The 23,296-nt window shown below is 50.4% G+C and overlaps 1 non-coding gene across 1 annotated transcript; it reads right to left on the minus strand.

Annotated features, from left to right (window-relative positions):
- Window positions 1-21,024: 21,024 nt before the first annotated feature.
- On the minus strand, window positions 21,025-21,132 carry LOC123453848. The gene has a single exon (XR_006633026.1). It is a non-coding gene; the product is annotated as a U6 spliceosomal RNA (small nuclear RNA).
- Window positions 21,133-23,296: the final 2,164 nt, after the last annotated feature.

The following is a 23,296-nucleotide window of genomic DNA, read 5'->3' on the forward strand; positions in this document are numbered from 1 at the left end:
TTGGAGCCCCAAAAGTAGCATGAACCCCCAACCTGTGGACTCAGGGTAGGAGTGGAAGTGGGAAGAGCCCGAAACTGCTGGCTCTGGGCAGCTGAAGCCGGTGAGTGGGCATAGTTGTGAGCTGTGAGATAGAACTATGATGATAACTGCTTGTAACATATAATAGAAACATCCCATGCCGTGTAATCCTTTCAGTAGTCCTCACAGTGGGGTCAGATTCCTCACACACAGAATGGCTTCCCACTGAGTAACTAAGATCTCTCACAGCAATTTAGCCCTCCCTCATTCCACTTCTGAATGAGAATGTGCCAAGAGCTGTATTTCAGCCTACCTTGGGTGCAAGGGTTTTGACATTGCAGCATTGGCACGATAATACCCATTCCCACCATCATCCCATTCCACCATTACCTTAGTTCACCACCATTCCCACTCCACCATCATCCCCACTCCTCCATTACCCTAGTCCACCATCATCCCACTCCACCATCATCTCCACTCCTCCATTACCCTAGTCCACCATCATCCCCACTCCACCATCATCTCCACTCCTCCATTACCCTAGTCCACCATCATCCCATTCCACCATCATCTCCACTCCTCCATTACCCTAGTCCACCATCATCCCACTCCACCTTCATCTCCACTCCTCCATTACCCTAGTCCACCATCATCCCCACTCCACCATCATCCCCACTCCTCCATTACCCTAGTCCACCATCATCCCTACTCCACCATCAGCTCCACTCCTCCATTACCCTAGTCCACCATCATCCCTACTCCACCATCATCTCCACTCCTCCATTACCCTAGTCCACCATCATCCCACTCCACCATCATCTCCACTCCTCCATTACCCTAGTCCACCATCATCCCACTCCACCATCATCTCCACTCCTCCATTACCCTAGTCCACCATCATCCCTACTCCACCTTCATCTCCACTCCTCCATTACCTTAGTCCACCATCATCCCACTCCACCATCATCTCCACTCCTCCATTACCCTAGTCCACCATCATCCCACTCCACCATCATCTCCACTCCTCCATTACCCTAGTCCACCATCATCCCCACTCCACCATCATCTCCACTCCTCCATTACCCTAGTCCACCATCATCCCATTCCACCATCATCTCCACTCCTCCATTACCCTAGTCCACCATCATCCCACTCCACCTTCATCTCCACTCCTCCATTACCCTAGTCCACCATCATCCCCACTCCACCATCATCCCCACTCCTCCATTACCCTAGTCCACCATCATCCCACTCCACCATCATCTCCACTCCTCCATTACCCTAGTCCACCATCATCCCACTCCACCATCATCTCCACTCCTCCATTACCCTAGTCCACCATCATCCCACTCCACCATCATCTCCACTCCTCCATTACCCTAGTCCACCATCATCCCACTCCACCATCATCTCCACTCCTCCATTACCCTAGTCCACCATCATCCCACTCCACCATCATCTCCACTCCTCCATTACCCTAGTCCACCATCATCCCCACTCCACCATCATCTCCACTCCTCCATTACCCTAGTCCACCATCATCCCACTCCACCATCATCTCCACTCCTCCATTACCCTAGTCCACCATCATCCCACTCCACCATCATCTCCACTCCTCCATTACCCTAGTCCACCATCATCCCACTCCACCATCATCTCCACTCCTCCATTACCCTAGTCCACCATCATCCCATTCCACCATCATCTCCACTCCTCCATTACCCTAGTCCACCATCATCCCACTCCACCATCATCTCCACTCCTCCATTACCCTAGTCCACCACCATTCCCACTCCACCATCATCTCCACTCCTCCATTACCCTAGTCCACCATCATCCAACTCCACCTTCATCTCCACTCCTCCATTACCCTAGTCCACCATCATCCCACTCCACCATCATCTCCACTCCTCCATTACCCTAGTCCACCATCATCCCACTCCACCATCATCTCCACTCCTCCATTACCCTAGTCCACCATCATCCCACTCCACCATCATCTCCACTCCTCCATTACCCTAGTCCACCATCATTCCCATTCCACCATCATCCCCACTCCTCCATTACCCTAGTCCACCATCATCCCACTCCACCATCATCTCCACTCCTCCATTACCCTAGTCCACCACCATTCCCACTCCACCATCATCTCCACTCCTCCATTACCCTAGTCCACCACCATTCCCACTCCACCATCATCTCCACTCCTCCATTACCCTAGTCCACCACCATTCCCACTCCACCATCATCTCCACTCCTCCATTACCCTAGTCCACCATCATCCCACTCCACCATCATCTCCACTCCTCCATTACCCTAGTCCACCATCATCCCACTCCACCATCATCCCCACTCCTCCATTACCCTAGTCCACCATCATCCCACTCCACCATCATCTCCACTCCTCCATTACCCTAGTCCACCATCATCCCACTCCACCATCATCTCCACTCCTCCATTACCCTAGTCCACCATCATCCCACTCCACCATCATCTCCACTCCTCCATTACCCTAGTCCACCATCATTCCCATTCCACCATCATCCCCACTCCTCCATTACCCTAGTCCACCATCATCCCATTCCACCATCATCTCCACTCCTCCATTACCCTAGTCCACCATCATCCCCACTCCACCATCATCTCCACTCCTCCATTACCCTAGTCCACCATCATCCCATTCCACCATCATCTCCACTTCTCCATTACCCTAGTCCACCATCATCCCACTCCACCATCATCTCCACTCCTCCATTACCCTAGTCCACCATCATCCCACTCCACCATCATCTCCACTCCTCCATTACCCTAGTCCACCATCATCCCACTCCACCTTCATCTCCACTCCTCCATTACCCTAGTCCACCATCATCCCACTCCACCATCATCTCCACTCCTCCATTACCCTAGTCCACCATCATCCCACTCCACCATCATCTCCACTCCTCCATTACCCTAGTCCACCATCATCCCACTCCACCATCATCTCCACTCCTCCATTACCCTAGTCCACCATCATCCCACTCCACCATCATCTCCACTCCTCCATTACCCTAGTCCACCATCATCCCACTCCACCATCATCTCCACTCCTCCATTACCCTAGTCCACCATCATCCCACTCCACCATCATCTCCACTCCTCCATTACCCTATTCCACCATCATCCCACTCCACCATCATCTCCACTCCTCCATTACCCTAGTCCACCATCATCCCACTCCACCATCATCTCCACTCCTCCATTACCCTAGTCCACCATCATCCCACTCCACCATCATCTCCACTCCTCCATTACCCTAGTCCACCACCATCCCACTCCACCATCATCTCCACTCCTCCATTACCCTAGTCCACCATCATCCCACTCCACCATCATCTCCACTCCTCCATTACCCTAGTCCACCATCATCCCACTCCACCATCATCTCCACTCCTCCATTACCCTAGTCCACCATCATCCCACTCCACCATCATCTCCACTCCTCCATTACCCTAGTCCACCATCATCCCACTCCACCATCATCTCCACTCCTCCATTACCCTAGTCCACCATCATCCCACTCCACCTTCATCTCCACTCCTCCATTACCCTAGTCCACCATCATCCCACTCCACCATCATCTCCACTCCTCCATTACCCTAGTCCACCATCATCCCACTCCACCATCATCTCCATTCTTCCATTACCCTAGTCCACCATCATCCCATTCCACCATCATCTCCACTCCTCCATTACCCTAGTCCAACATCATCCCACTCCACCATCATCTCCACTCCTCCATTACCCTAGTCCACCATCATCCCACTCCACCATCATCTCCACTCCTCCATTACCCTAGTCCACCATCATCCCACTCCACCATCATCTCCACTCCTCCATTACCCTAGTCCACCATCATCCCACTCCACCATCATCTCCACTCCTCCATTACCCTAGTCCACCATCATCCCACTCCACCATCATCTCCACTCCTCCATTACCCTAGTCCACCATCATCCCACTCCACCATCATCTCCACTCCTCCATTACCCTAGTCCACCATCATCCCACTCCACCATCATCTCCACTCCTCCATTACCCTAGTCCACCATCATCCCACTCCACCATCATCTCCACTCCTCCATTACCCTAGTCCACCATCATCCCACTCCACCATCATCTCCACTCCTCCATTACCCTAGTCCACCATCATCCCACTCCACCATCATCTCCACTCCTCCATTACCCTAGTCCACCATCATCCCACTCCACCATCATCCCCACTCCTCCATTACCCTAGTCCACCATCATCCCACTCCACCATCATCTCCACTCCTCCATTACCCTAGTCCACCATCATCCCCACTCCACCATCATCTCCACTCCTCCATTACCCTAGTCCACCATCATCCCACTCCACCATCATCCCCACTCCTCCATTACCCTAGTCCACCATCATCCCACTCCACCATCATCTCCACTCCTCCATTACCCTAGTCCACCATCATCCCACTCCACCTTCATCTCCACTTCTCCATTACCCTAGTCCACCATCATCCCATTCCACCATCATCTCCACTCCTCCATTACCCTAGTCCTCCACCATTCCCACTCCACCATCATCTCCACTCCTCCATTACCCTAGTCCACCATCATCCCACTCCACCATCATCTCCACTCCTCCATTACCCTAGTCCACCATCATCCCACTCCACCATCATCTCCACTCCTCCATTACCCTAGTCCACCATCATCCCACTCCACCATCATCTCCACTCCTCCATTACCCTAGTCCACCATCATCCCACTCCACCATCATCCCCACTCCTCCATTACCCTAGTCCACCATCATCCCACTCCACCATCATCTCCACTCCTCCATTACCCTAGTCCACCATCATCCCACTCCACCATCATCTCCACTCCTCCATTACCCTAGTCCACCATCATCCCCACTCCACCATCATCTCCACTCCTCCATTACCCTAGTCCACCATCATCCCACTCCACCATCATCTCCACTCCTCCATTACCCTAGTCCACCATCATCCCACTCCACCATCATCTCCACTCCTCCATTACCCTAGTCCACCATCATCCCCACTCCACCATCATCTCCACTCCTCCATTACCCTAGTCCACCATCATCCCACTCCACCATCATCTCCACTCCTCCATTACCCTAGTCCACCATCATCCCTACTCCACCATCATCCCCACTCCTCCATTACCTTGTCCACCATCATCCCATTCCACCATCATCTCCACTCCTCCATTACCCTAGTCCACCATCATTCCCACTCCACCATCATCTCCACTCCTCCATTACCCTAGTCCACCATCATCCCACTCCACCATCATCTCCACTCCTCCATTACCCTAGTCCACCATCATCCCTACTCCACCATCATCTCCACTCCTCCATTACCCTAGTCCACCATCATCCCCACTCCACCATCATCCCCACTCCTCCATTACCCTAGTCCACCATCATCCCACTCCACCATCATCTCCACTCCTCCATTACCCTAGTCCACCATCATCCCACTCCACCTTCATCTCCACTCCTCCATTACCCTAGTCCACCATCATCCCTACTCCACCATCATCCCCACTCCTCCATTACCCTAGTCCACCATCATCCCATTCCACCATCATCTCCACTCCTCCATTACCCTAGTCCACCATCATCCCACTCCACCATCATCTCCACTCCTCCATTACCCTAGTCCACCATCATCCCACTCCACCATCATCTCCACTCCTCCATTACCCTAGTCCACCATCATCCCTACTCCACCATCATCTCCACTCCTCCATTACCCTAGTCCACCATCATCCCACTCCACCATCATCCCCACTCCTCCATTACCCTAGTCCACCATCATCCCACTCCACCATCATCTCCACTCCTCCATTACCCTAGTCCACCATCATCCCACTCCACCTTCATCTCCACTCCTCCATTACCCTAGTCCACCATCATCCCCACTCCACCATCATCCCCACTCCTCCATTACCCTAGTCCACCATCATCCCTACTCCACCATCATCCCCACTCCTCCATTACCCTAGTCCACCATCATCCCTACTCCACCATCATCTCCACTCCTCCATTACCCTAGTCCACCATCATCCCCACTCCACCATCATCTCCACTCCTCCATTACCCTAGTCCACCATCATTCCCATTCCACCATCATCCCCACTCCTCCATTACCCTAGTCCACCATCATCCCACTCCACCTTCATCTCCACTCCTCCATTACCCTAGTCCACCATCATCCCCACTCCACCATCATCCCCACTCCTCCATTACCCTAGTCCACCATCATCCCTACTCCACCATCATCTCCACTCCTCCATTACCCTAGTCCACCATCATCCCATTCCACCATCATCTCCACTCCTCCATTACCCTAGTCCACCATCATCCCACTCCACCATCATCTCCACTCCTCCATTACCCTAGTCCACCATCATCCCACTACACCATCATCTCCACTCCTCCATTACCCTAGTCCACCATCATCCCACTCCACCATCATCTCCACTCCTCCATTACCCTAGTCCACCATCATCCCACTCCACCATCATCTCCACTCCTCCATTACCCTAGTCCACCATCATCCCACTCCACCATCATCTCCACTCCTCCATTACCCTAGTCCACCATCATCCCACTCCACCATCATCTCCACTCCTCCATTACCCTAGTCCACCATCATCCCACTCCACCATCATCTCCACTCCTCCATTACCCTAGTCCACCATCATCCCACTCCACCATCATCTCCACTCCTCCATTACCCTAGTCCACCATCATCCCACTCCACCATCATCTCCACTCCTCCATTACCCTAGTCCACCATCATCCCACTCCACCATCATCTCCACTCCTCCATTACCCTAGTCCACCATCATCCCACTCCACCATCATCTCCACTCCTCCATTACCCTAGTCCACCATCATCCCACTCCACCATCATCTCCACTCCTCCATTACCCTAGTCCACCACCATCCCACTCCACCATCATCTCCACTCCTCCATTACCCTATTCCACCATCATCCCACTCCACCATCATCTCCACTCCTCCATTACCCTAGTCCACCATCATCCCACTCCACCATCATCTCCACTCCTCCATTACCCTAGTCCACCATCATCCCACTCCACCATCATCTCCACTCCTCCATTACCCTAGTCCACCATCATCCCACTCCACCATCATCTCCACTCCTCCATTACCCTAGTCCACCATCATCCCACTCCACCATCATCTCCACTCCTCCATTACCCTAGTCCACCATCATCCCACTCCACCTTCATCTCCACTCCTCCATTACCCTAGTCCACCATCATCCCACTCCACCATCATCTCCACTCCTCCATTACCCTAGTCCACCATCATCCCACTCCACCATCATCTCCACTCCTCCATTACCCTAGTCCACCATCATCCCATTCCACCATCATCTCCACTCCTCCATTACCCTAGTCCACCATCATCCCACTCCACCATCATCTCCACTCCTCCATTACCCTAGTCCACCATCATCCCACTCCACCATCATCTCCACTCCTCCATTACCCTAGTCCACCATCATCCCACTCCACCATCATCTCCACTCCTCCATTACCCTATTCCACCATCATCCCACTCCACCATCATCTCCACTCCTCCATTACCCTAGACCACCATCATCCCACTCCACCATCATCTCCACTCCTCCATTACCCTAGTCCACCATCATCCCACTCCACCATCATCTCCACTCCTCCATTACCCTAGTCCACCATCATCCCACTCCACCATCATCTCCACTCCACCAATTACTCTAGGCCACCATCATCCCACTCCACCATCATCTCCACTCCTCCATTACCCTAGTCCACCATCATCCCACTCCACCATCATCTCCACTCCTCCATTACCCTATTCCACCATCATCCCACTCCACCATCATCTCCACTCCTCCATTACCCTAGTCCACCATGATCCCACTCCACCATCATCTCCACTCCTCCATTACCCTATTCCACCATCATCCCACTCCACCATCATCTCCACTCCTCCATTACCCTAGTCCACCATCATCCCACTCCACCATCATCTCCACTCCTCCATTACCCTAGTCCACCATCATCCCACTCCACCATCATCCCCACTCCTCCATTACCCTAGTCCACCATTATCCCACTCCACCATCATCTCCACTCCTCCATTACCCTAGTCCACCATCATCCCCACTCCACCATCATCTCCACTCCTCCATTACCCTAGTCCACCATCATCCCACTCCACCATCATCCCCACTCCTCCATTACCCTAGTCCACCATCATCCCACTCCACCATCATCTCCACTCCTCCATTACCCTAGTCCACCATCATCCCACTCCACCTTCATCTCCACTTCTCCATTACCCTAGTCCACCATCATCCCACTCCACCATCATCTCCACTCCTCCATTACCCTAGTCCACCACCATTCCCACTCCACCATCATCTCCACTCCTCCATTACCCTAGTCCACCATCATCCCACTCCACCATCATCTCCACTCCTCCATTACCCTAGTCCACCATCATCCCACTCCACCATCATCTCCACTCCTCCATTACCCTAGTCCACCATCATCCCACTCCACCATCATCTCCACTCCTCCATTACCCTAGTCCACCATCATCCCACTCCACCATCATCCCCACTCCTCCATTACCCTAGTCCACCATCATCCCACTCCACCATCATCTCCACTCCTCCATTACCCTAGTCCACCATCATCCCACTCCACCATCATCTCCACTCCTCCATTACCCTAGTCCACCATCATCCCCACTCCACCATCATCTCCACTCCTCCATTACCCTAGTCCACCATCATCCCACTCCACCATCATCTCCACTCCTCCATTACCCTAGTCCACCATCATCCCACTCCACCATCATCTCCACTCCTCCATTACCCTAGTCCACCATCATCCCCACTCCACCATCATCTCCACTCCTCCATTACCCTAGTCCACCATCATCCCACTCCACCATCATCTCCACTCCTCCATTACCCTAGTCCACCATCATCCCTACTCCACCATCATCCCCACTCCTCCATTACCCTAGTCCACCATCATCCCATTCCACCATCATCTCCACTCCTCCATTACCCTAGTCCACCATCATCCCCACTCCACCATCATCTCCACTCCTCCATTACCCTAGTCCACCATCATCCCACTCCACCATCATCTCCACTCCTCCATTACCCTAGTCCACCATCATCCCTACTCCACCATCATCTCCACTCCTCCATTACCCTAGTCCACCATCATCCCCACTCCACCATCATCCCCACTCCTCCATTACCCTAGTCCACCATCATCCCACTCCACCATCATCTCCACTCCTCCATTACCCTAGTCCACCATCATCCCACTCCACCTTCATCTCCACTCCTCCATTACCCTAGTCCACCATCATCCCTACTCCACCATCATCCCCACTCCTCCATTACCCTAGTCCACCATCATCCCATTCCACCATCATCTCCACTCCTCCATTACCCTAGTCCACCATCATCCCACTCCACCATCATCTCCACTCCTCCATTACCCTAGTCCACCATCATCCCTACTCCACCATCATCCCCACTCCTCCATTACCCTAGTCCACCATCATCCCACTCCACCATCATCTCCACTCCTCCATTACCCTAGTCCACCATCATCCCCACTCCACCATCATCCCCACTCCTCCATTACCCTAGTCCACCATCATCCCACTCCACCATCATCTCCACTCCTCCATTACCCTAGTCCACCATCATCCCACTCCACCTTCATCTCCACTCCTCCATTACCCTAGTCCACCATCATCCCCATTCCACCATCATCCCCACTCCTCCATTACCCTAGTCCACCATCATCCCTACTCCACCATCATCCCCACTCCTCCATTACCCTAGTCCACCATCATCCCTACTCCACCATCATCTCCACTCCTCCATTACCCTAGTCCACCATCATCCCCACTCCACCATCATCTCCACTCCTCCATTACCCTAGTCCACCATCATCCCATTCCACCATCATCTCCACTCCTCCATTACCCTAGTCCACCATCATTCCCATTCCACCATCATCCCCACTCCTCCATTACCCTAGTCCACCATCATCCCACTCCACCATCATCTCCACTCCTCCATTACCCTAGTCCACCATCATCCCACTCCACCATCATCTCCACTCCTCCATTACCCTAGTCCACCATCATCCCCACTCCACCATCATCCCCACTCCTCCATTACCCTAGTCCACCACCATTCCCACTCCACCATCATCCCCACTCCTCCATTACCCTAGTCCACCATCATCCCACTCCACCATCATCTCCACTCCTCCATTACCCTAGTCCACCATCATCCCATTCCACCATCATCTCCACTCCTCCATTACCCTAGTCCACCATCATCCCACTCCACCATCATCCCCACTCCTCCATTACCCTAGTCCACCATCATCCCACTCCACCATCATCTCCACTCCTCCATTACCCTAGTCCACCATCATCCCACTCCACCATCATCTCCACTCCTCCATTACCCTAGTCCACCATCATCCCACTCCACCATTATCCCCACTCCTCCATTACCCTAGTCCACCATCATCCCACTCCACCATCATCTCCACTCCTCCATTACCCTAGTCCACCATCATCCCACTCCACCATCATCTCCACTTCTCCATTACCCTAGTCCACCATCATCCCACTCCACCATCATCCCCACTCCTCCATTACCCTAGTCCACCATCATCCCACTCCACCATCATCTCCACTCCTCCATTACCCTAGTCCACCATCATCCCACTCCACCATCATCTCCACTCCTCCATTACCCTAGTCCACCATCATCCCACTCCACCATCATCTCCACTCCTCCATTACCCTAATCCACCAACATCCCACTCCACCATCATCTCCAGTCCTCCATTACCCTAGTCCACCATCATCCCATTCCACCATCATCCCCACTCCTCCATTACCCTAGTCCACCATCATCCCACTCCACCATCATCTCCACTCCTCCATTACCCTAGTCCACCATCATCCCATTCCACCATCATCTCCACTCCTCCATTACCCTAGTCCACCATCATCCCACTCCACCATCATCTCCACTCCTCCATTACCCTAGTCCACCATCATCCCACTCCACCATCATCTCCACTCCTCCATTACCCTAGTCCACCATCATCCCACTCCACCATCATTCCACTCCTCCATTACCCTAGTCCACCATCATCCCTACTCCACCATCATCTCCACTCCTCCATTACCCTAGTCCACCATCATCCCTACTCCACCATCATCTCCACTCCTCCATTACCTTAGTCCACCATCATCCCCATTCCACCATCATCTGCACTCCACCATCACCCCCATTTTCACCTACTATGTAAGGAACCACATCTCTAGCAGGGGAGACCATATGTTTACATGAGAAATGAGGATGCAGGGCTCAATTAGCAGGGACAAGACCTCAGGAGAAACAGAACCGAGCAAGAAGCAGGTCAAAGCCACTGAGAATGCCTGCTGTCTGTTTTGCACCCTTAGGACACAGCCTGTGTGACTGCCCAGGCCTCTCCCTCCTCTACCCAGGACCCTTCTGCCCAGGCCTCTTCCTGCTAGGTGCAGGGTCTTCCTGCCCCCACCTTGCCCCACTAGGTCCAGGGCCCTCTGACCCAGCCTCTTCCTAATAGGCCCAGGCCTTCCTCCCCAGTACCCTGGCCTCTCTTGCTCAGCTCAGGGCCCTCCCCTAGGGCCCACTGTGCATCAGCTGTATTTGCCAGCACTGTTGTTCCCTTGCTTCCTCTGGCCTCCTCCCTGCCTTCCTGCTATGTTCATCAGTCCCCAAACACCCACCCTTTATATGATCATAGAATTACCATTCCCAGGGATACTTGAACTTTGTTAGGTCTCTCAAGGACAAGGGTCTTTAAGGAATGGAATGATATCAGTTGATCTGACAGTCTGTGTTGGAGAACATACAAGATAGGAGGGTCTCCTAGGGACCAAACTGCCTTCCTCCCTCCCTCTTTCTGTGGCTTAACTTGGGTTAGATCCTGCACTTGACACTGGGATGCAAAGCGAATGAGGCTGTGGCTGTGCCTTGAGGAAGGCCTCACTTCATGCCAGCCAGGAGGAATCAAACCTTTGCTGGGAATGAGGTTGCTAATGAGTTTTTGGGTCTGTCTGATCTCCCCAATTGGTTACATTTAGAAGGGATCAGTCCTGGTGGCCTGGGGCTTCCAGTTAGAGTTTCCTGTTAGTCATCATTGTTTTGACCCCAGCAACAGCAGAAGGATTTGTATAAGTGAGACCAAGCCAGGGGCATGGGGGATGAGAGAACCATGTAAGAGAGGTGATGTGCCTCCATCCACTTTGGGTGCACACAGGAGTATGGGGGAAGGGGACACCACTCTGTCCTTTCTGGGACCCAGTAGCTCTGGTGCCTTGGAAAAAGCTAGTCAAGGGCAGCAAACAATCTGGCCTAGCCTCAGTCTTCCAGCTGTCACTGGCTTTAGCCTCTTGTGCTCTTGGGTCTGGGTGGCTGGCACAGTTGGTCGTGGCTCTCAGATGTCACTATCAGCCCACATCAGCCCCTGTATCTTCTCAGCTCAAGGGATATCTTGTTTTGTTCTCATCCTGGTCTCCAAGAACATGGCTCTCTGTGACTCACAGGACTGGCTATATAGTCTGAATTGACCTGTACAAAATTAAAGCACATCATTTCTTGTTAACAATTTATTAAGATTCAGGATTTGACAGAAGAGCATTAAGCCAAGCATGGGGTGCTTTAGGAATGTGAAGTTAGCCTTGGCTGTCCAGTGTTTGCTTCACAAAAGAGGTCTCTAAATGAAACCGATCAGACCCTGGTGATGTGGAAGAGGAGTAAGCTCTGCTGAGGATCTGGAGTTGCACCTTGGGGGCTGCGGGGTCACCAGCTCTAGCTCCCCCCATACAAGACAGCTCCCTCTGCTTTTCTTCACTCCAGTGTGGAGATAGAGGGAGGAGCGTGGGGGTGGGCAGAGGAGTAAGTTGAAGGAGACATGTTGATGTAGAATCAGAGGTTGGTTTTCTATTAACCTCTACCGAAACTCTGATCCTTTTGGGAGCATTGAGTGCAACAGCATAGCTTGTTCCCATGACCGGAGGCTCCAGGTGGTCTCTTTTCTGCTGTCTGCTTCCAGAGTTAGACTCCGGCCCTTCACCCTGCTGCTGGGGAGGGAAAATAAACACTGCAGTTCTGGGAGCTGTGTTGAGAGTAGAGATGGGGTTTAATGTGCTTATTATTGAGCACCTGCTGCAAAGCATGTTCTCCCCCCCCCCCCCAAGAAGATAGGACACATAGATAAATGGCCCTGGCCAGAGCAACATCCTGGTGAGAGGAGAACTGCATAGGGGCATGAAGGAATGAATCTTATCACTGGCGGGTCACAGAGTGAAGGTCAGGCTCTGGGATGCTAATGTAGAGGCTCTGATGAATCCAGAAATGCTGGCTCCAAGGTTCCTCAGCTTCCTGTGCTGCGGGGGCCTCCGTCAGGTCCCTGTCCCAGCAGTGCTTGCAGTCTGGGAGACATACCTGGTTTCACCTTCTCTCATGAAGGTTGGGGCCACTGGTTTGTCATCTGCCAGGTCTGGCACCTAGAAGGTACTGAAGAATGGTTGGCTGAGCAGGGAATTAATTTTTCTTTAAAATTTTATTTTTAGGGGCTGGAGGGATGGCTTAATCGATAAAGCACCTGCCTGCAAAGCCTAAGGACCCATGTTTGACTCTCCAGATCCCATGTAAGCCAGACACACAAAGGTGGGGCAAACACAAGGTCGCACATGCCCAATAGGTGGTGCAAACATCTGGAGTTTGATTGTGGTGGCTGAGGCCCTAACTTGCCAGTTCTCTCACCCAAATAAATAAATAAATAAATTCATTTATTTTTAGAGAGAGAGAGAGAGGTGGGGGAGGAGAGAATGGGCACTCCAGGGCCTTCAGCTGCTGCAAACAAACTCCAGATACATGCACTCCCTTGTGCACATGTGTGACGTTGCATGGTCGCGTCACTGTGCGTCTGCCTCATGTGAGACCTGGAGATTCGAACATGAATTCTTAGGCTTTGCTGGCAAGCACCTTAACCCGAGTGGGGGATTAAAGTGAAAAGCAATGGCAAGCTGGCAAGACAGACACCAAGTTCTTGAGAGTTCAGACAGGATGAAGATTGAGGAAAGGAAAGTTATGGTTGGTTGAAGGTGGAGAGCTGGTGGATAGATGGGATCTGTGCTCTATCTCGAAGGGATTTGGGTTGTTGAAACTGGAAAGTGGGGGTGTTGGGCAATGTGGACTAGGGGGTGAGTACATGAGTGTTAGTGTTAGGAATTTACAGTGACCAGCGGCTGCTCAACTTTTTCTTTACTTTTCATTTTTTTTTGTGTGTGTGTTTTTGAGGTAGGGTCTTTTTCTAGCCCAGACTGACCTGGAATTCACTATGTACTCTTAGGGTGACCTCTAAACAAGGTGATCCTCCTACCTCTGCCTCCTGAGTCCTGGGATTAAAGGCATGCCTGGATGGCAGCTCAACTTTTAATAGCTTTGTGGTTTGTGGTCACTTAACATTTCTGAGTCTCCTTTCATACATAAGATGGGAAGAAATGGTACTTAACTCATAGCCTTCTGAATGTGACCTAAGACATTTTCCACCCAGAATGGTATAAAGATGGCTTAAAACCTCCACCACCTGGCATAGTGTGAAGATGGCTTGAAACCTCCACCAGCTGGCATGGTATAAAGATGGCTTGAATTCTCCACCAGCTGGCATGGTGTAAAGATGGCTTGAAACCTCCACCAGCCGGCATGGTGTGAAGATGGCTTGAAACCTCTACCACCCAGCATGGTGTGAAGATGGCTTGAAACCTCTACCACCCAGCATGGTGTGAAGATGGCTTGAAACCTCCACCACCCAGCATGGTGTGAAGATGGCTTGAAACCTCTACCACCCAGCATGGTGTGAAGATGGCTTGAAACCTCTACCACCCAGCATGGTGTGAAGATGGCTTGAAACCTCCACCACCGGCACGGTATAAAGACGGCTTGAAAGATCTTCTTCAGAACAGTGCTGGGCAGTCAGCAGATGCTCCCTCAGTGGTGACAGCTCTTTATTTATTCCTGATTACAAAGATGTACAGCAGGAAGTTGTGTTTAGAAGCAAAAACGTTTGTTTCATTCGAGAAAAAAGAGTTTATTTTGGGAACAGTTTTTAAGTTTCATGATGGGGCTATGCTCACAGGATTTGGAGGATAGACGATGCAGCAGCGTATGCACCTGGAATTCCAGCACTTAGGAGGCTGGGGGCAAGAACTGAGAATTCAACAGGCTAGGTTATGAGATTCTGCCTAAAAAAAAAAAAATAAAAAGTAAAAGGAGTTTAGAATGCCAAGTTCAGAAACTGGTTTTGGAAGAGGAGATAAGTACATGGCTCTGGAATCTTGGAGAGTTATTCCTATCAAGTCATACTCAGTTCTGGTCTTCAAGCCCTTTCTTTTCTTAAGTGCTGGGGGTTGAATGCCAGGCCCTGCCCACGCCAGGCAAATACTCCGCTACTGAGCTCCAGTCATTCTCACACTGGAACTGGAACATAATATCTTTGTGTGTGTGTCATGTAGTGTTCTCAATTATTTTAAAAATTGTTTTCAGATGTCATGAATGACATCTACGTTTGGAGATAACCAGTCATCCGTAGATCGCACGAGGCACGAGCTGTACCGCTCCCAGGGGAAAGCATGTGGACAGGCAGCGCGGCCTTCGCAGTGACTCGGCTCCGGTGGGCTGTGAGACCCACAGAGCAAGGACAATTCTTTATGCACTACTCAACAGGCCTCTTTTTTGGGAAGGTGACCTAGATAAGGACAACAAAATATAAAATATGCAATATCTTGGCTCACTGTTTCCACTTGTGGGAATTTCTCTTAAGGAAATAATCAGATAAGAATGTGTGTTTTTATCTTGAGAATAGCAGATGTGAAAACTGCTTACATATCTGCTGATAGGATGCTGAAGTTTTTTAAAATGGGGATTGACATACTCAGATAGAATATTAAGCAGTTATTAAAAATTTTGGTACATGTATGACTATCAGTGATTAGTTTCTGATGGCATGTCATAAAGCAAATTTCGGAATAGGCTAACTGAGCAGGGTTCAAGACCCAAGGTAGACCTCTGTGGCTACATTTGTTAGAGACACACTTCTAGAGGACAGCATCAAGCCGGGCGTGGTGGCACATGCCTTTAATCCCAGCACTCAGGAGGCAGAGGTAGGAGGATCGCCGTGAATTTGAGGCCAGCCTGAGACTACATAGTGAATTCCAGGTCAGCTTGAGCCAGAGTGAGACCCTACCTCGAAAAACCAAAAAAAAAAAAAAAAAAAAATCAAAATAAGAAAAATAAAAAATAAAAGAGGGCAGGATCCTGTGGTGAACTGGGGCACTTCTGGGTCATGAGATGTGCCCACATCAGTCTTCTGCCAGGTCCTTTTCCTGGCAGCAGCAGATGCCTTCACTTCATGTACCGAAAGCTGATGTTTAATTAGGCACTTGACATATGCTCCATGGAGCTGAGGACACACATCTGAGGGAATAGGGGCTACTGGTTTCAGACACCTGCTGTGACCACTACCTTCTAGGCCTGGGCAGTGACAAAGCAACGATTCCGGCCACAGGCGGTTGCCCTGCTCATCCATTAGGGAATCAAGGGTGGCGGTGGGGGAAAGACTGGGTGGGGAAGACGTCTGTCCTGGACATGATTAGGAGAGGCAATACTTCACTCCCCACACGAGGTGCTGGAGCTGTGATCTCTGAGGCAAAGATATGGTTTCACAGAACACCGGAATGTCTGAGGTCAAGGGTGAGGCAGCGTCCTGTGGTGACTGAAAGCAGAGGTGGTGGAGAAAGAGCAATTTGTGTCTGGATCCTGGCCTTGTTTACTGACTGTGGCTGTGGGCGGGTAACTTAATCATTAAGCCCCAATTTCTTCCTTCATTGGGGAAACAATCACAGGAAGGAATAATGACAGTATAGGATCAAATAAGTAATTTACGTGGCACAAAGCTGGTTGTTTTTTTTTTTTAATTTTTTTTTGGCATATTTTTATTTATTTATTTGAGAATGACAGACAGAGAAAGAGGCAGAGAGAGAGAGAGAGAATGGACGTGCCAGGGCTTCCAGCCTCTGCAAACGAACTCCAGATGCGTGCGCCCCCTTGTGCATCTGGCTAACGTGGGACCTGGGGAACCGAGCCTCGAACCGGGGTCCTTAGGCTTCACAGGCAAGCGCTTAACCGCTAAGCCATCTCTCCAGCCCTGGTTGTTTTGATAAGTTTTTCATTTAGGTCTTATCATGCTCCTTTTATGGAAAAGGAAACTGAGGCTGAGAGGAAAGGTGAAAGCCCATCAGAAAATGTCACCAGCAGCTGTTGCAACAGCCTCCCTCCCAGCTGCGCCTTCCCATCCCGCCGTCTAGCTCTCCTCTACCCCCTTGTGCTCGGCAGGTTCAAGCACGTGCAGGTCTCATCTGCTTCCTTACCTGTTGCGGGAGACGAGGTGGAACTCCCGTGTTCTTCACTCGGCTTCGTTACAGGACTGGAGGGAGGAATTGGAGTTGGAGGAGAGTGACATCGGAGAGACCACTTGAGAAGGCTGCTTTCTGAAGAGCAGGAGGTCTGGGACAAACGGGGCTAGAAGGCCACAGTTTGTGAAGGGGGTTGGGAGAGAATGGGTGAGTGAGTCGGACATGGCGAACTGAATGTATAGGTGCTCTGTGGACTCCCCGGGTCAGGTCACACCGAGAAGAGGTGTAAGCAGCAACTCCACGCGCTTCAGAGACACTGAAGTAAGGGGATGGTGCTGGGGTCTAAGGACACCATGACCCTCACTGGAAGACTCCAGGCCCTATGGCCACATGGAGCTATTTGCGTGTGGATTGGGCGTTATGAATTTATCATTCTCACATTTTTAAAAATTTTTTAAAAAATTTATTTATTTGAGAGCAACAGACACAGAGAGAAAGACAGATAGAGGGAGAGAGAGAGAATGGGCGCGCCGGGGCTTCCAGCCTCTGCAAACGAACTCCAGACGCGTGCGCCCCCTTGTGCATCTGGCTAACGTGGGACCTGGAGAACCGAGCCTCGAACCGGGGTTCTTAGGCTTCACAGGCAAGCTTTAACCGCTAAGCCATCTCTCCAGCCCGACACATTTTTTTTTTTTCTGTCAAACATTTCTAATGTTGCTGTAAAGGTTCCACTGTGCTGATCTCTTGCAGTTTCCACTGGAGAAAGAAAACTGAGGCAGGAGGGTAGATGAGAGACATGGGGCACTCAGGGAGAGGTGGGGAGGGGCAGAGGGCAGGAGGGGCAGAAGGGTGGGGTGGCATGCAAAGATGGATTCTGGATAGACACCCACACCATGCAGAGGCGAAGACCATGGGCGCGGATCTCTGCTCCCACTCGGTGGCCACAGGAACATCGAGGAAAGACCACGGGTCTGGTAGACATTTCGATCTTTCCTGTCATGAAGTAGCTGCCAAGGGGGGGGGGGGATCGGCCAATGAAGGTCTGGGGACTCTGCCTTCGGGGTTCACTGGCGCTGAGCCGGGCGACTCTGATGACGGCAGCTAGCTTCCGAAACCTGCTCTGGGTGTCCACGAAGCCATCACCTTCCTTTTTGGAGTGAACCAACTTCCCAGCTACCAGCACTTCAGAGAACCCGGTTCTCTGAGGAGGCCCCTGGCCACAGATGTCCAGGCACCCCGGGAACTCATTTTCTAGCTGCTCCTTGAGCTGGAGATCCTTGGGTTTGGAGCCTCACGCACCACAATGCAGACTCGAACGGCGAGCGCCAGGCTCGGGGCGGCGGGAAGGCTGCCGCGCGGACGCACGACCCCGCCGAGCTCCGCCAACCCTCATTCTCACATTTTTAAAAAAGTTTATTTTATTTAGAGAGAGAGAGAAAATGGGTGCACCAGGGCCTTCAGCCACTGCAAGCAAATTCCAGATGCATACGCCTCCTTGTGCTTATGTGAGTCCTGGGGAATCGAACCTGGGTCCTTTGGCTTTGCAGGCAAGTGCCATAACCACTAAGAGATCTCTGCAGCCCTTATTTATTCATTTACATTCATTTCCCCTGGTGTCCTTCAGTGGAGGACTGTTCTAGGAAGAAGCACACACACTTGCAGCCTATTCAGGGACCTGGTCGTGTATAAGTCTTCATTCTCTTTTAATTATTTGTAATTTTACTTAATTTTTTTTTTTCTTTTTGGTTTTTTAAGGTAGGGTCTTACTCTAGTTCACATTGACCTGGAATTCACTCTGTAGCCTCAGGGTAGCCCCGAACTCACAGCGATCCTCCTGCCTCTGCCTCCCAACTGCTGGGATTAAAGGGATGAGCCACCACACCCAGCTAAAAAATGGATATATAATTTTTTTAAAATAAAAAATTTTAAAGTAAGGCAGGTGTGGTGGCGCACGCCTTTAATCCCAGCACTTGGGAGGCAAAGGTAAGAGGATTTCTGTGAGTTCGAGGCCACCCTGAGACTATAGAGTGAATTCCAGGTCAGCCTAGGCTAGAGTGAGACCTTACCTCGAAAAACAAAAACAAAAATAATATATATATGTATATATATGCATAATACATATATATATATATATATATTCATTTTTTGAGACACAGTCTCATGTAGCACAGGCTAGTCTCAAACTCATTATGTAGCTGAGAACTTGAACTTGAACTCCTGATCCTCCTGTCCCCATTCCCCACTGTTTCCAATTGCCTGTTTTTTTTTTTTTTTTTTTTAATAACTCAAAGACTGTTCAGCAAGTCTAGAAACTGTTATGGAATTGGTCTGCATATGATTCTACTAACAACTGGAGCTGCTGAGGAGGAGCCAGGGATGATGGATCGGGAAAGTGGCCCTGACAGTCAATGACAGAAGAGCATCAGCGGCCCCAGAAAGGTGGAGGGAGGGCACGTATGTGGGCGCATACAAATGCGTGTAGAGGTGGGGTTCTGACAGTTTTAGTGTGACATTCAACGTCAGGGACACTGTCCTGGAATGAGAGCGTCAGGGTCCTCTTTAAACAGGGACAGCGATGACACAGGGAATGCCTACGTCACGGTAGAGCCCAGCAGCAGCTTAGGCTGGCTCTGCTTGCCCTCCTGGGTTCTCTGGGCAGTGCCTCTGGGTGGCAAGGCACCTGTCCCTGATAAACTTGGGAGCTGGTCAATCTGTAGAGCCTGGCATGTACCTCTGCCAAGTCTGTCTTGTTTGCTGGCAAGGCCTACCTGGCTGATTCTGACTGGGCAGGTGACATGGAAGGCAGCAGATGGGTAAATTATTTTTAGCATCCTACAGAGGATGACGTGTGCGATTTCCAAGCCACGTACCTGGATCTGTGCTTATATGTGCCCAGACCCAGTGTGGGACAAAGAGCACATTTCAATAGGCTGGCACCAGGAAAGGAACCTCCTCCTGGGCCAGGAAAAGCCTGCAGGTTAAGGGTCCAGGGTTTGGAAGTTATTTATTTATTTTTAAATGTTTTTATGTTAAAGTTGTTTCTTGAGGGCTGGAAAGATGGCGTAGTGGTTAAGGCATTTGCCGGCAAAGCCAAAGGACCCAGATTTGATTTCCCAGGACCCATGTGAGGCCAGATGCACAAGATGGTACATGCATCTGGAGTTCATTGGCAGTGGCTAGAGGCTACCCCCCAATTCTCTCTTTTTCTATCTGCCTCTATCCTTCTCTCTCTTGCTCTCTCAAATAAATAAAATATTTTTTAAAAAGTTGATTCTTGATGGTGTCCCTTTCCCACAGTGCTTTGCTGGTGCTGGCCCTTCTGCTATGGCTTGAACATGGTTTGTTCTCATCAGACTCATTTTGGGAGTTTGTCCACAGTACAAGTGTTGACAGGGGTGGTGGCCCCCCCTTTTTATATGGAGTGTTTCATGCATTTGTGTGTCATCCTTGCGCAGGGACCATGCTAATCTTCTCTGTATCATTCCAACTTTTAGTATATGTGCTGCAGAAGCAAACACCTCTTTTGGGGTTTCTTTTTTCTTGCAGATTTGTAGGGTTGAGGGTGGAACCCAGGGATTCCTACATGCAGGCCAAAGACTCTGCCACTGAGCTGCATCCCCAGCCTGTGTTGGAACCTTTCAAAGGCTGTCATTCTGACGGATTAGTGCTTTTCTCTAGGGAGTGAGTTCTTGCTTTCGGGAACCGAGTTGGCTACCCAAAGAGCAAGTTGTTATATGAAGCAAGCCTGGCTCCTCCCGCTGCCTCTCTTTCATCCATGACCAATAGCTCTTCTCGAGGTCCTCACCAGAAGCCGAACAGATGTTGGTACCACGTTTTCTGGACTCCCAGAACTGTGTACCAAATACACCCTTTTTCTTTATATGTTGCCTAGTCTTGTGTATTCTATGGATTAAAAAAATTATTTTTATTTATTATTATTTGAGAGTGACGGACAGAGAGAGAGAAAGAGGCAGATATATAGAGAGAATGGGCGCACCAGGGCCTCCAGCCACTGCAAACGAACTCCAGATGCGTGCGCCCCCTTGTACATCTGGCTAACATAGGTCCTGGGGAATTGAGCCTCCAACCGGGGTCCTTGGGCTTCACAGGCAAGTGCCTAACCTCTAAGCCATCTCTCCAGCCCTGGATTTTATTTATCTATCTTATTTATTTATTTATTTATTTTGGTTTTTCGAGGTAGGGTCTCACTCTAGCTCAGGCTGACCTGAAATTCACTATGTAGTCTCAGGGTGGCCTCGAACTCATGGCGATCCTCCTACCTCTGCCTCCTGAGTGCTGGGATTAAAGGCGTGCGCCACCACGCTCAGCCTTTTATTTTTTTTCTTTTAAGATAAGGTCTTGCTATATTGTCCATGCTGGCCTGGAACCTACTACACAGCCATCCAGGGCTGTCCAGGAGCATGGTATGCTACCTCAGCTTTGTCTTGGATATCTTATAGCAATGGAAAATGGCACAGATATCTCGTCACACTAAGTATTCTTAGATCATAGTGAATGATGGCTAATTTCATGACATCCTTAGGCATTGTTAGATGCTCCACATGGCCTACCTTGTCACCTCTGCCATTGCTGTTAGTACACAGTACCAAATCATCTGCCTTTTAAGCCAATACCAAGACCATGAAGAAGTCCAGGCCCTGTCTTACTTCCGTATGTCATTCTAGCACATGACACCGTACTTGGCAGAAACGCATTCTCATTAAGAGTACATTATGTAAACCTTTCAATGGTGTGACATCTTTCCCTCCTCTTGGCCCTCACAGAGTACTCTAGATTTGGCATTAATTTCTTTTTAAGTGAAAATGTATCAAATTGCTTTTCTCTCAAGAATTATTCTGCAATCAGCTGCTGAGGCCGTTGGAAGTCTGGAGTATCCAAAGGACAAGAATGAGAATCCCCATATGCTAGTCATCCTGAGGCTGGAAGAGGCTAGTTCACATCTTTATCACCCCCCTCCAGGGCTCAGGAAACATCACAGAAGAGGTGGTGGGAACAGTGTAAGCTCCAGAGGATGGGGAGGAGTGCTGTGGAGTCTTCCGGACATGAAGTGGCCATTGCATTCATGACCTCACAGTGACTGTTGTCAAGTTCACAAGACTCACACAATATTGAGCCCATCAATATTCTGTCATGGATGGTGGAGCTGGTAAAAAAGGCATCAGAAAAAAGGAGGGGCTACTTGGAAAGAAGATTGGGTTCAGTGAAAAGGAATGGGGAAGAGGGATAAGAGAAGGTAACAGGAGAAGATTATGATTAAAATATATAAAGTTAAAAAGAAACAAATTATAAAAAAAGATAAAAGAGGGGCTGGAGATTGCTCAATGGTTAAAGGTGTTTGCTTGCAAAGTCTGATGGCCTATGTTCAACTTCTCAATTCAGCACCTCTGTAAAGCCAGATGCACAAAGTGGAGAATGCATCTGGGTTTGTTTGCAGTGGCAAGATGTCCTGGCATGCCCATTTTCCCCATCCCTGCTCTCTCTGCTTGTAGATAAAACTACAAAAGAAAAGATACAGTCTCAGCATTGTTTCTAGTATGGTGGCAACCCAAACAGCGTAGTAAATGCAGAAGCCAGTCAGCTATGTGCCTTAGGCTGACTGGCCCTGTGGAAGTGCTGGCCTAATACTGGTGGGCAGCACCCATGCTCCACCTTCCCAGGGAC

Source organism: Jaculus jaculus, chromosome 12 (genome assembly GCF_020740685.1).
Source record: "Jaculus jaculus isolate mJacJac1 chromosome 12, mJacJac1.mat.Y.cur, whole genome shotgun sequence".
Taxonomy (NCBI): Eukaryota; Metazoa; Chordata; class Mammalia; order Rodentia; family Dipodidae; genus Jaculus; species Jaculus jaculus.